Consider the following 14757-nt stretch of genomic DNA (forward strand, 5'->3'; position numbering starts at 1 on the left):
TAAAATCTTGTCCAAAAAAAAAAGAAATCTGTCATAATTTACTCACTCTCATGTCTTTTAAAACCCGAACTAACCCTTTAAAATCTGTCATTATGGTTTAAATGCCACTCATTCCTCTTGTTCTGCTCCCTGCATGCGCTGACAGTCACACTGTAACACATGGACCTCTGCCAGCATATTATTACCAACTTTAACAGCCATCTGTGTCTCTGACTCAGGGGATGAGGTTTTGATAACTCCCCTGTCATTCCTTGTCATTCTATCCACCGTGACAAAAACATGTATATATGTACTGTAGAGAAGTGTGAGGATAAAATCTATCATTGTAGCATTTATATCAACACCAGAATATTTATTCTTACAGTTTTCAAAAACCGTTTTCAGTGTGCTGACAACAAATTGCTATTTATGTAGTTCACACCACCCTTTTAGGTTTACTAGTGACAGGTGGCACAAAGGTGCAAAAACAAAATGAGATTGTAAAACTACCTCCTTCATATAAACAAGTCGAACTTATTTCTAATGTTATTCCTATGAATAACCACTATGTCTGGAGTTGTCTTTGTCTGTATATTCTGTGGAATACCAGCACACACAGATACAGATGCAAGCATGAATGAAAGAAACAGCTATATATTTCATATGCATGCTGAGCATGGTTTGTTGTAATCAGCAAAATGCCATGACAATTTTTAGTGCAGAGTGCATAAAATTAACTTTTTTTTCTTTCTTTTTTTTAAGAAAATGTGAGTAGTGCTTACCCATGCAAAACTCATCAAAACTGGGTGGTTTCCAGGGCATTGATATGTGGTTGCTACAGTGTTCTGGATCAAATTAGTTTACTTTACTTTACTTTATTTCGAGCCATAGAAATAAAAGTATTGTACACAGAAAAATGAATATATTGTACAATATTATACATTATACCCACATTGGGTAAAGAAAAAAAAACAAAACAAAAGAAATAATTCAATAACAGTATCTATAAATATATTTCAGAGATGTTCACAGTTTATCTATTACTATAGCTCAAAAAGGAGTGGGAAGAAGACAGACGTATTTAACCCCACCCCCTTTTCATCCTAATGAATGGTTACCAATATAAAGAACAATATATTTATATACAATATCCGATCTATGTCGTACATTATACCTTAATAATTACATCTAAGTATAGTACATTACACACATATGCAATGTAGATGTTTCTGTCTATGCTTATGATACTTGTCAATATAAATATTACTGTTATAACTCATTACCATCGTTTATCATTATATATCAATATACTAGTTAAAAATTGTGAATAATACTTCCAATTATGTATAATATACTATAACTTACTATTTAAGCATGACAATTGTATTAAATATTTATATTGGCTTAATGGTGTTGATGATAATAATAATTAGTTAAATTATTATGTGTGTTGTTCATTAACGGAGGCCAGGTGTTCTTTTGAAAATTTGGAATGCTTGTTTGGCCTTGACCTTGTTTTAAATTTTTGAGTGTTTTTAATAAAAAAAATAATATGATTTAGAGAACAACGGACAGAGAGAACAACACAAGGACGGATGGATGGATGGACAAATGGACAGATGAACGGATGGGTGGACAAATGGACGTACGGATGATGGATGGATGGATGGATGGATGGATGGATGGATGGACAAATGGACGGGCGGACAGACGGATGATGGATGGATGGATGGATGGATGGATGGATGGACGGACAGACAAGTGGACAGACGGACGGAAGAATGGACAAATGGACGGGTGGATGGATGGACAAATGGATGGACGGATGGATGGTTGGACAAATGGATGGACGGACAAATGGACAGGTGGATGGATGGACAAATGGACGGACAGATAGATGGACAGATGGACAAATGGATGGATGGATGGATGGTGGATGGACAAATGGAGAGATGAATGGATGGACAAATGGATAGATGAATGGACAAATGGATGGACGGATGGATGGTTGGACAAATGGACGGAAGGATGGATGGACAAATGGAGAGATGAATGGATGGACAAATGGATGGATGAATGGACAAATGGACGGACGGATGGATGGTTGGACAAATGGACGGAAGGATGGATGGACAAATGGATGGACGGACAAATGGACAGGCGGATGGATGGACAAATGGACGGACAGATAGATGGACAAATGGATGGATGGATGGTGGATGGACAAATGGACAGACGGACGGATGGGTGGACAAATGGACGTACGGATGATGGATGGATGGATGGATGGATGGATGGATGGATGGATGGACGGACAAACGGACGGACGAACAGACAAGTGGACAGACGGACGGAAGAATGGACAAATGGACAGGTGGATGGATGGACAAATGGATGGACAGATAGATGGACAGATGGACAAATGGATGGATGATGGATGGTGGATGGACAAATGGAGAGATGAATGGATGGACAAATGGATGGATGAATGGACAAATGGACGGACGGATGGATGGTTGGACAAATGGACGGAAGGATGGATGGACAAATGGAGAGATGAATGGATGGACAAATGGATGGATGGATGGACAAATGGACAGACGGATGGATGGTTGGACAAATGGACGGAAGGATGGATGGACAAATGGATGGACGGACAAATGGACAGGCAGATGGATGGACAAATGGACGGACAGATAGATGGACAAATGGATGGATGGAGGATGGACAAATGGACAGACGGACGGATGGGTGGACAAATGGACGTACGGATGATGGATGGATGGATGGATGGATGGATGGATGGATGGACGGATGGACGGACGGACAAATGGACGGACGGACAGACAAGTGGACAGACGGACGGAAGAATGGACAAATGGACGGGTGGATGGATGGACAAATGGATGGACGGATGGATGGTTGGACAAATGGATGGACGGACAAATGGACAGGTGGATGGATGGACAAATGGACGGACAGATAGATGGACAGATGGACAAATGGATGGATGGATGGATGGATGGATGGATGGTGGATGGACAAATGGAGAGATGAATGGATGGACAAATGGATGGATGAATGGACAAATGGACGGACGGATGGATGGTTGGACAAATGGACGGAAGGATGGATGGACAAATGGAGAGATGAATGGATGGACAAATGGAGAGATGAATGGATGGACAAATGGATGGATGAATGGACAAATGGACGGACGGATGGATGGTTGGACAAATGGACGGAAGGATGGATGGACGGACAAATGGACAGGCGGATGGATGGACAAATGGACGGACAGATAGATGGACAGATGGACAAATGGATGGATGGATGGATGGATGGTGGATGGACAAATGGAGAGACGAATGGATGGACAAATGGATGGATGAATGGACAAATGGACGGAAGGATGGATGGACGGACAGACAAATGGACAGACAGGTTTAGGTGTTAGTGTTCCGGTTAGTGTAAGTTGACATGTCTCTGAAAAGTTACTTATAATCAGTAGAAAGGCTGTTGGGAGAGCAGACAGTTAACTAATACTCTACTATTACTCTACTATTACTCTAATGAGAATTTGAAGTTAACATGTGGTTGCAGAGTTACTTATAGTTAGGAGAATGTTTAAAGTGGACGAAATGAAGCGTTACCAAAAATTCTGGCACTACATGTTTGATGCTCATGTTTAGTCCGCATCTGGCTATTTTATTTCAGCAAATATCTCCAACATGTCTTCTTGTCTAGCAATTTCAGATGGGTGATCTATAAAAGCCTGCCCTTGTTTCATTTACAGTGAGTAAAAGATGAAAAGTTAAATGGGTAAAACAGCTTCCCTAAAACAGTGTCAAGGGTGAACGTGAAACGTTCCATGACCCTACTGTGAGGCTGTCATTCAGTGCATCAACACTGCTCCATTACCTCCTGCACCCTCTTGTCAAGATTACAAAAAAGCTTTCACTTCAAATGCATGTTTAAGGGTTTTCCTCACAGGGCTTTGGGAGGAATAAATGGAGGGGGGAAGAGTAGGAGAGGAGAGGAGAGGATGGATTGTGGAAGAGAGGTAGAAGTGCTATGTTTTTCTTTCACAGTTTTACAGCATGAAAGGAAGTTTGCAACACTCTGCTTCCTGTCGTACATGCTGCACTGGGTCTGCTGAATGTCCAATAACAGAAGGACCATTAGCTCAAAGCATGTGTCGGGGGGTGTGCGCACGCAGGCGAGTTGAAAGAGACACAGATGAGCAGCCCAAAACTATTCCTCTTCCCTGGCACTGCGACATTCAGCCATCTGAATACACAATTTACATAGAGATATGTAAATATGGCATATTCTCTCAGCCCCCATCTTGAAAGCACGCACACACACACGTACCCGAACCAGGCTAATTGTTCCTTTTAAGAGGCAAAATGAGAACAGTATCTCATTGTGCAGGCAGACGATGGAGAGAGAGAGAGAGAGAAATAGAGGGATCTCTCTGGAATAGGAGGCAGGGATATTTTCCAATTATTCAGCCTTTCTCTGTTATCCCAGAGGGCAAGCTCTGGAGCGCGAGAGAGGCAAAGAGAAAGTCGCACTCGTTTATTAGTATTAGGGGCCTCTTCTGTTTTTCCTCCCAGGCCTGTGGTCCCTACACACAGTGGCAGAACACACACACACACACACACACACACACACACACACACACACACACACAGAAAAACGTACAGGGTGGCAAATGGAAGGGCATTAGGGGAATTAAGAAAACCACAGAGGTACAACGGTCCCCAAAAAGTATTTGGATGCTTAAATCATGTTCAAAATATATGAATGTCATTGTTTTTAGATACTAAAATAAAACCAAGAGGCATTTATTTTAAAGAAAGATAAGTCAAGCCACCTTTGTACAATACAGGGCTACGTTTCCAAAAGCATCGTAAGCCTAAGTTGATCATAGAGACCATATTGACCACTTATGATGCGAATCAGCTATGAAGAAGCTAGGCAGAAAACAGTGGTGTCATCAAGATTTGTTCTCATCCAATAGTATTAGTGCAGTCAAATCAATATTACTGAATATTAAGTGTATTTTAAATCCATAGTCAACTTGCTCAAAATGGGACAACAGCCCCAAACTCAAAGCTACAGTATTATTTGTGATTTGGCAACATGTGACCTGCTTATTGCTGTGTAACATTAACACTCATGCATGTTCATCTCACAGCTGTGTAGAATATATGGCTGATTGGTATGTCTACCTGCTCTCCTCCCATGATAGACCAGAGGTGGTCTGTGCCCTGTATGGACACATCTGACTGCATATTTAATGCCTTCTCTAGCACTGCATGTTGGCATTACTGTGATGTAGGTTATTACATTACCTCAATGACTGCAGCGGCTGCTGTACAGAGATGAAGCTGTACATCAAACCTCCACGCATCTCACCAGAACTGCAATTCAAGGACCTCTTCCTTGATTTTCTTTCGGTCTGTCTATCTGTGTGGACAAGCGGTGAACGTGATTTCACCAAGTACAAGTAGTTCCTGGATCAACATCTTTGTTGATCCAGGAACAACATTCCAAGCAACCAATCAGATTTGAGGGACAAGTTTACAGTTTATGTCAAATTTAGGCTTACAACCAGCGTTAGGTGCTTCTGATATTCACCTATTATTTCCCTCTGATTTTAGGGATAAGTTATGGGTAGGGGTAGGTTTAGGGGTAGGAATATAGGTTAGGACTAAATTTTCAGACAGAATGTTGATCCAGGATCAACAAAATAAAAAGCATCCATCCATCTATCCTTATACTCCTTTTGAAAAATAGAATTTGCATCATTGGGTGAACTAGTCCCAAAAGTTTATCTTTGTAATTACACAAAAAATAAATTAACATTGGTACATATTGTTAGAATTAAGCTTTAATAAAATTAAATACAATAATGGGGATAAGAAAAATAAACTTAAATTAAGAGACTTAATTTAACGAGTTAGTTCACCCAAAAATAACCAAAAAGTTGCCCTGACACACCAAACCGACGCTCGACACCCGGCGGCCAAGTAGCACGTCCGTTCTGCACCTGCGTAAGAACAAAGTCCCTTTAAAGGATTACTCCACTTTTAAATAAACTTTTGCTGATAATTTACTCACCCCTATGTCATCCAAGATGTCCATGTCTTTCTTTCTTCAGTCGAAAAGAAATGAAGGTTTTTGATGTAAACATTCTAGGATTTTTCTCCATATCATTCATTTCAATGGGCACCAAACGGTTGAAGGTCCAAATGGCAGTTTCAGTGCAGCTTCAAAGGGCTTTAAACGACACCAGACGATGAATAAGGGTCTTCTCTAGCGAAACGATTGGTCATTTAAAAAAAAAAAAAAGTTTAAGTTTTATAAGCACAAATGCTGACCTTGCTCTTTTCTCCGATGCGCATTCGTGGCGTCACGTAATACGCAATTACGTTGAAAAGGTCACGGTTGACGTAGGCGGAAGTATCGAGTCAGTGTTTACATTACAAATGTGCGGAAGGAGGATCATATACACATATTCAAATGTCTTTGTGTCAGTTTATTGTTTAACCCTTTGAGCGGTACGTTCCCACATATGGGATGTTTATTTCTGTGCCCGTGGGCGTACGGTTCCACATATGGGATTTAGAATGTTCAGCGACGTCACATAACTGCTAGATTCAAACTGTGCTTTCGCGCTCTGGCTGAAAGACGGACGCGCGCTCTCTTGTCATCACAGCTATGCAGTGTTTTCAGCCACATAATGTTTCTTTTAAGGTTTCAGACATTTAGATACGCATAAGCACCATTAAACAATACATTTGGAGTTTATAAAATACACACTGATGTCAGACGTCAGTGGAAGCATCAATAAACAGTGGATTCAAATATAATTTGCCGACATTTATTCATATCAGACACACAATGGGTCTAAGTAACTATAAAGTTTACTCTCTTATTCTTCCAGTTCACCAGCCACTTACTTGCATATATTTCAGGAGAAACTGATGTATTCACCTGCTGTAAATCAGAAAACTTAGTCGACTGACGAACAAAAACTGCCCGACGGCCGACCATCGGCTTGCTGTGTTCCGGGCTTTAGACTTTCGTTCATCTACGGAACACAAATGAAGAACTTTTCAATGAAATCTGAGAGCTCTATTGACAGCCTATGTAACCAGTTTCAAGCCCCAGTCTGCGCCAAAAAAAAATAAAAAATTAAAATTGTATAATATTTACAAAATATTAATCTCCAACGCGTGTTCAGGAGAGCAACACGTGTTGTGTTGGTGCGAGGGCCGATGTTCCGTGAACGAACATTTGAGATTAATATTTTGTACATAAAGTGGCGTTTTTTGCACAAACAAAGCACTGTCGTTGCTTCATAATAAATATATATATATATATATATATATATATATATATATATATATATATATATATATATATATATATATATATATATCGACATTAACGCTTGTCTGGGACAAGTGGATTTTTTGAAGGGACAAGTGAAAGAGAATTAGCCTGATTAAAACATCAATAACAACAAAATACCTAGGGAATCACCAACTAGGCTATGGAGTGATTCTGATTTTATTACATTTAGTGAAAGTGGCAGCACACAAGCGTAGCACACAAAGAAACTCAGTTCCAAAAATTCCAAAATGTGTAGTTTTATAACTTATGGCACAGTAGCCTAAGCAACATCACACAACCAAGAGTGCTGTTTTCCTAAATAACATCACAACTGAAAATGTGACACTGATTTCATATGACAGTTCAATAAACAAGCAGGGCCTATTGTTAATTTTAATGCCACTTACATTTTAGATGCAATATTGATGGTTTTGTTCAATTTCAGCAATAAAAATAGTTCCAAACAAAGATCCCAGGCTTTGCAGCAGAATCATATCATCTCACAGAAACACTCAGACGTGTTTCATACTGTATGATGCAGTGTTTTGAACAAATCGGTTGAGTCAAAGATTCAATGACCCATTCATAAACAACTGCCTCATTCTTGAATGAATTGGCCATTTGATAGAATGGTTTGAATGAATGACTCAATGACTCACTCATTAAGACAGTCACTTGCCACTACTGGCGGTTTAGTTTCATGTATAAAAATCAAATAATCCCCCCCCCCCAACATTTCTGTGTAAGTGATTTAATTTGATTGGTAACAGCCCTATAGTGTCTCATAATTCTAACTAAATTTATTGATCAAATTTAATCATTTGAAATGAAAGATGAAGCATACATGTAATAAGATTAGGGGCAAAAAATGCCCTTTATAAAGGTGAAAAGAAATGCCCTTGGGGTTAATATCACAAATATGCAGATTTAAATATGTCAAAGCTGACAGAACACTGATAAGAATATTGCTTCAGAATATATATAATATTATTTTAATATTATTATATGAATATATAAAAATAATTACATTTTTATATAAAAAACGAATTTAAAATGATATATTTGCAGTGCAGTAAATCACCGGGTTCGAATTTTCCATATTTAAGTAGAAATTGAACTCACTGCGTCATTTTCCTACCTGACAACAACTTTAATGTGTGCTGGACAAAGACAGTATTCAATTATTTCTTCATTTTCTAATGTCTCACAGCAGCCAACAAGATGCTTTATTTTATCATTCCATGTCTATAAATAGAGACGGAAACTGAAACAGCGATAAGAGAAAAGAATAAACAAAGCACCTTGTAGGGAAGAAGTGACATCCTGATTCTTGATCATTTTCAGCAGGTAAATAATTTTCCACAGAAAATTGTGTGTCTATGTCATTGGCTTGTCAGGCCTATTGTCCTTGAGCAATGATGCTGCCTGCTTGCATGTCTGAGGAAAAAAAAATACACCCATATCACAATGAGAAACAAATTGCACTGTCGCTCTGAATGAATTGAGTGGACAGAAATCACAGGTTTCCTCCACTAAACATTTGACTGAGCTGCGGCTGTGAATTGCTTTGATGCATGCCATAAATCCAGGAGTGGGATGGATTTTTGCATCCGGAAAAAATGGAGAGAAGACCGGCACATTTCTGCAGTAGTTTTCACCGAGAGTGCACTCTATGTGTGTGTGCCGAGGAGGAGTTCAGGAAGAGTCAGAGAATTACAGGCTATCATAGCCAAGTGGGTGTCAAATTATCCTTTCAGCGCATTTACACCATCACATGTTCCTCTGTGTGAGTGTGTGAGAGTGTGTGTGCCCCCTAACCCAGCTGCATCTCCACTATAATGAGCTTCACTGAAGATGGAGAGAGGGTGTGAGAGAAAAAGAAAATCTGTGTATGTGTGTGTGTGTGTGTGTGTGTGAGAGAGAAGAGTGATAGCACAATACCATGTCAATAAGCACCAGTTTTTAACATGTAGGGTGAATTCAGGGTGATTGGGACATTTTTTGCCATTGAGATGAATTGGAAAAAATGTCCCAATCAACCTTAATTCACCCTATTTTAATGGCCAATTTATTACTCTGACATGTCTATAATTTGTATGTACCCAATTTTACTTAGGCCTACTTTAAATGTATATATATTTTAACATTAAAAATAGGCTATATTATATATTTTTTAAAATAATAATAATAATAATAACACCATGTCAATAAGAACCAGTTCTGAACATGTATTCTAATGGCCAATTTAGTGACTATACTGTCACATCTCCATCTGCTCATCTTCAACAGTCCAGTTATCTATACATTTCCCAGCATTCCTCCTGTTTATCACCTGCACTCGCCTGACCATCACCCACCCCTGTTTCCCATCAGCACTCCAATCTGCACCAAGACAAGAGGCTTGTTCGAGATGCATCGGCGCTGCGCAGACCGATCGGCGTATGACATCAAAGTACCGCGAGAGTGATTGGAGAGCATTCAACTCCCTGTGCTTTTGATTCGCTCTCGCGGTACTTTGATGTCATACGCCGATCGGTCTGCGCAGCGCCGATGCATCTCGAACAAGCCTATGAGCACACACCTCACAGTTGCTCTGTCTGGTCTCAACTATGGACAACAAACTACTTAGCCACTCTACTTACCTTTTGGATCTCCCTGTGATTCTCCAGCGATCACCTGTAAGCTACTCTTTGGAATATTACACATACCTGTCTACTCACCATACTTCTGTGAAGAGGTGAGTGCTCTCTCTACACTGCTGCTCCAGTCATCATTGCTCTGCTATCACCCTGGTAAAGGAAAAGAGACTTTTCAAAGAGAGTTCATTTTCATCCGCTCATCATTATTCTCACTGTTCCATTACTCACCTGCTTGCTGTTAAATTCTTCACTGTCAATAAATACCCTGTTTAGGTTTAACCTTATTTCTTTCTCTGATTCTGGTGTTCCCTGACATATATAATTTAGGAATTTACAAGGTACAGTCACTTGTCAGAATAATTAATAGGCCATTTATTATTATTATTATTATTATGTAGCTATATTATTATTATTATTATTAATAATAAATGGCCTATTAATTACTCTGACAAGTGACTACCTTGTAAATGCCTGCATTTACATAAAATATATTTTTTATATTATATCTATTATAATAATGATTTTTATATATATTAAAAATTTGTGTCCTTTTTTGTGTGTGTATTTATATATTAGGGCTGTCAAAATAACGCGTTAATTTCAATTAATTAATCTGAGAAAAAATAACGCGTTAAAAAAAAAAAAAACGCAGATTAATCCATTCCGTATTGACCTTTGAACCTGGAGCCGTTCTCGTGCGCGCGAGCTCTTTCAAAGTAAGCACCGTCTTTGCACTCTCTCTACCTCACACATAATAATCTAAATCAACTGACACAATGCTAAAAGTTCGTAAGACCGAATCCATGTTTTACGAGGCGCATTCAGAGAATGTTTTTCCTGAATAACCGCTGGTTGTGAATAGTGCTAAAAAGAACGTCACCTCATCTTCTCTGACAGGCGCCCTGCACGTGCAGTTGACAAAAACCACACTTTCAGTAAACAAAAAGAAAATCCTATCCAGTGGTGAAGTGTTTTCTGTGTTGACAAATCTTTTGTGATGTCCATAACAGTCGCGATTCGCATTTCGCACGCAACGCGTCAACATCCGCTAATGTCCGATTCACGATCTAATGACTCATTTGAACAGATTCATTTTAATGAATCATGACAACAACTGATCTGTGTCCACACGGTCTATAACGAATCAATTACTCGAACAACTCTGAAATGAGAACGTAAGTGTGCTTACCCCATTTAGCAAGAGTGGTTAGTAAAATTAGCCTTAATAATCCACAATATTTTCAGGTTATTTAAATGACAATGTGTAGTAAATTAGGCCTACCTATAAAATCAGTTAGTTTAGACTGGAGTGAGGTGAAACCAGAACAAAGCAAGTTGTTGTTAGCTAGGTGCATTCAATTGTATATGGTAGAAAATTATAATATTAGTTAATATAACTTCTAAATGCTACTTTTTAATACTTTTCAGGTTTAGCAAAAAAACATCTTCTCTTACAAAGCTATAAAATCACCTTGTTTTTTTTTTTAGTTTCGATTGACAGACCTAATATATATATGTATGTGACTATACTTTGTAAATACCTAATTTTATTTTAATTTATATGTAATTTTATTTACATTTAATTTATTTCATTAAAAAAATAATATATTAATTATATTATTTCTTAAATAACTATGAAAATAGAAATTGATCTATTTTGATACAATATACACTTTGGCACTGTTAATACTGAATGGCCAATTTTTATGTAAATGTATATAATTATTTGGTTTATTTACAAATATATATTGAATATATTATTATTTTTATAATAATTTATGAAAAAAAAAATTAACTTTATTGTCTATTTCAATGCAATATATAATGTGAATGTTAATAAAGCTGTTTACAGTTGACTGTATATGTGTGTGGGAGACAGAAAGAGTGAAAGTATAACACTTGTTTGTGACCACATTAACATCTCTGTGTTCACTGTTGGCTCCCCTTGCATCATGCATCAGGGCTCTGTGTGTGAGCATCTCCTAAAGTCCTGTCCAACAAACAGAGTAGGATGTTACAACTGCAAAGGAAAGATGAACCCAATAAACAAGAAATTCTTAGAACAAAGAACAAAAGAACAAACAGACAGAATAATGTTTGCAGGCTAAAATCTGAGAGGGTTTAAGCCAGAAAAAAGGCAGTAAAACAATACAACATAAAGGTGCATAGCACATCTACAACTGCATGATGACATTTTGACAATAAGGAGTGAAACCTTATTGTGTGTGTGTGTGTGTGTGTGTGTGTGTTCAGTGGCCTTAAATTAACATCTGAAAACTTCAACTGTAAAAAAAGAGAGAAAATATCTTAAAGAGTGATTTAGAGTGACAAACAGACTCAAACGAATGAACATAATATGCTAACCTTGTGTTTTTAGGCAGACAAAAAGTGTAATAGACTTAAACTGCTGGCATTTGGATGTAATCGGATTTTGAATAACTTCTGTGATTCAACACCAAAAGACAAAACACTATATGCGGTCACCATGAAAACTATGTCTGTGCAAAGATAAGCAAAGACATTATGCATGAATGTTTAGGTAATGGTCAGTTTGTTTAACTCTTATGGGTCATTTTCACTCAGTTTCAGTAATATCGCATTTAGTTTAGTCCGCATCAGTATGAGAAGTCACTTCAATTATATCTGACAATTTTCTGATATGACAACATAACGGTTTCATTTTTATGTAGTATTATCTACAGGGAAGTTAAAAATAATGTACTTATCCTTTTCTACACAGCCTTGATTAAAAAAAAAAAAAAAATGGCCAAACCAGCCAACAAGGCTGTTTAATTCATCCTAAGGTAATGAACTGAAAAATCGATCCAATTTTCATAATGGTTTTCAATGACCTTACAAAAGAATTTCACTTCTCTGTTATATAGCATCATATTAAACAGTTCAGCTTTTAATGCTGACCTAACACGGCCATAAATGAATCATTTAAGATGATGGGAGAGCAAACTATAAAGTTCAAAAGCTGAAACATATGGCTATCTGAAATTTAATGTGTATTCATAAGATAAATGAAGCCGAGTGTTAAAGCAGGACAGTGGCCTTTAAGGATAATGGAAGGATACTGCTCATATAATTTTAAGGTTTTGGCATTTAAAATGAAACACATCACTAGCAGTACATGTTAGATCAACTGCTTTTAAGTAAATTTTTAATAGGGTGATCATATTTTATTTCATTCATATGAAAGGAGTCCTAAATATTTTTTTTTAGGGCACATCTGGTGTCAGATTTTTTTTTTCCCAGCCAGCTTTTGTTGCTTTTCTGTTTAGGTAGTGAAACTGGTTCACAGTTGAAGGGTAATGAACATCAAAATAAGTTTATTAGTGATTTCATTACAGGCAGAGCGGTGTTTGTATTCTAAAACCTCAAGGTGAGAAACTTGACCTCCTGCCAGAATAAAAGGTGCCCTTAAAAAGGAGGCAGTCACATTTGTGTCAGCTCTCATTTGAAGCATGGGACACATCTGAAGGCTTTTATTGTTATCTTTAAAAAGGCCATTGTCCTCTCTCTCCAGGCCTCCATCAGCACTATAAAAATGACAGCAAGTCGACGTTACAGAGATTTAGGGCAGACGCAGCGGGCTCGGTTTTCCTTCTCTTCCCCTCTAATGAGTACAGTTTGTAGTCTCAGAGCTCCGGGCACATGAAGGCTCTGATAATGAGAGAAACAGCCGCTGGGGAAATCCTGTCTCACACAGTGTCATTCAGGTCTGCCTTGTGCATTTCCAGGCTCTGTTCTCTGAGGGCACACTTCAGATTACTGTATTCTTTATAGACTTGTTGGTGGTGTTTGCTAAGGCAAGTATCAGTATTACTAGCACTCAGTGTTAGCGGTGTATTCAAATCCATAACTCTAAGCATTTAACTTTAGCGTGTAACTCATAACCTTACTTTTTGTACTACAGACATGAATCACACCTCAAATCACATGATTTGTTGACAAGAAGTGAGCTAGTACGTTTCTATGTGATTGGATGTCAGTCAATAAACCATTCAAATAATAACAAAACAAAACAAAAGAAATCATAGACTTACATTGAAAGAGGGACCTGAGTCAGAGACATGGGTGCGGGCTCTTTTGACTTGGGTTGCGTTTAACTCCACTTTTAGACATTGGCTGCATTCCAGTTCATTCCCTTGCTAACTTCACTCAGTCTCGTTGACTGCGTTCCAATCCACTTTTAGACACACACTCGCAAACTTCCCTAAGCACTTCCCCTCAGGGGAATCCCTGCCTCCATTTTGAAGTGCATTCCACTTCATGAAGTGGATGAGGGAAGTTTATATGGACAGGCCCTCGCTCCCTTGATTTTGACCGAGGGAGCGAGTCTACTTCATAGGCCCTGTCCCAAATGGCACCCTAAAACCTAACGATCTTCCTCTGAGTCCGCACTTTCATGACGTAATGCCACTTTGACTGCCGGGTAAAGTCCTCTGCGTAGCTCACAGTCTTGCGGGCTCAGCAGAAGTGCGCATCGAGGGCGCATTGCAGCCGCAAATGGGACACCCTTCGGTCTTGTGGACTTAACGGACACGCACACGCAGCGGCCGTTGTAAATCCACAAGACCGAAAGTGCAAATGAAGTGTGCCATTTGGGACAGGGCCATATTTACACTTCAGGTAGCTCTATATACCACAATGCAACACAATTGTGACGTCAACGCAAATCACGTTTAATTTACCCCACCACAAACAACTCTATGATATATTGATA

At 38.5% G+C, this 14757-nt stretch overlaps 1 protein-coding gene across 1 annotated transcript in view; it reads right to left on the reverse strand.

Annotated features, from left to right (window-relative positions):
- Positions 1-5354, reverse strand: part of auts2a (activator of transcription and developmental regulator AUTS2 a) — a 394051-nt gene extending 388697 nt beyond the window's left edge. Inside the window, exon 1 of the mRNA XM_048179601.1 lies at positions 5340-5354. The gene's annotated coding sequence lies outside the window, so the exon portion shown is untranslated. The remainder of the gene's footprint in view (positions 1-5339) is intronic.
- Positions 5355-14757: the final 9403 nt, after the last annotated feature.

Source organism: Megalobrama amblycephala, linkage group LG2, assembly GCF_018812025.1.
Source record: "Megalobrama amblycephala isolate DHTTF-2021 linkage group LG2, ASM1881202v1, whole genome shotgun sequence".
Lineage (NCBI taxonomy): Eukaryota > Metazoa > Chordata > Actinopteri > Cypriniformes > Xenocyprididae > Megalobrama > Megalobrama amblycephala.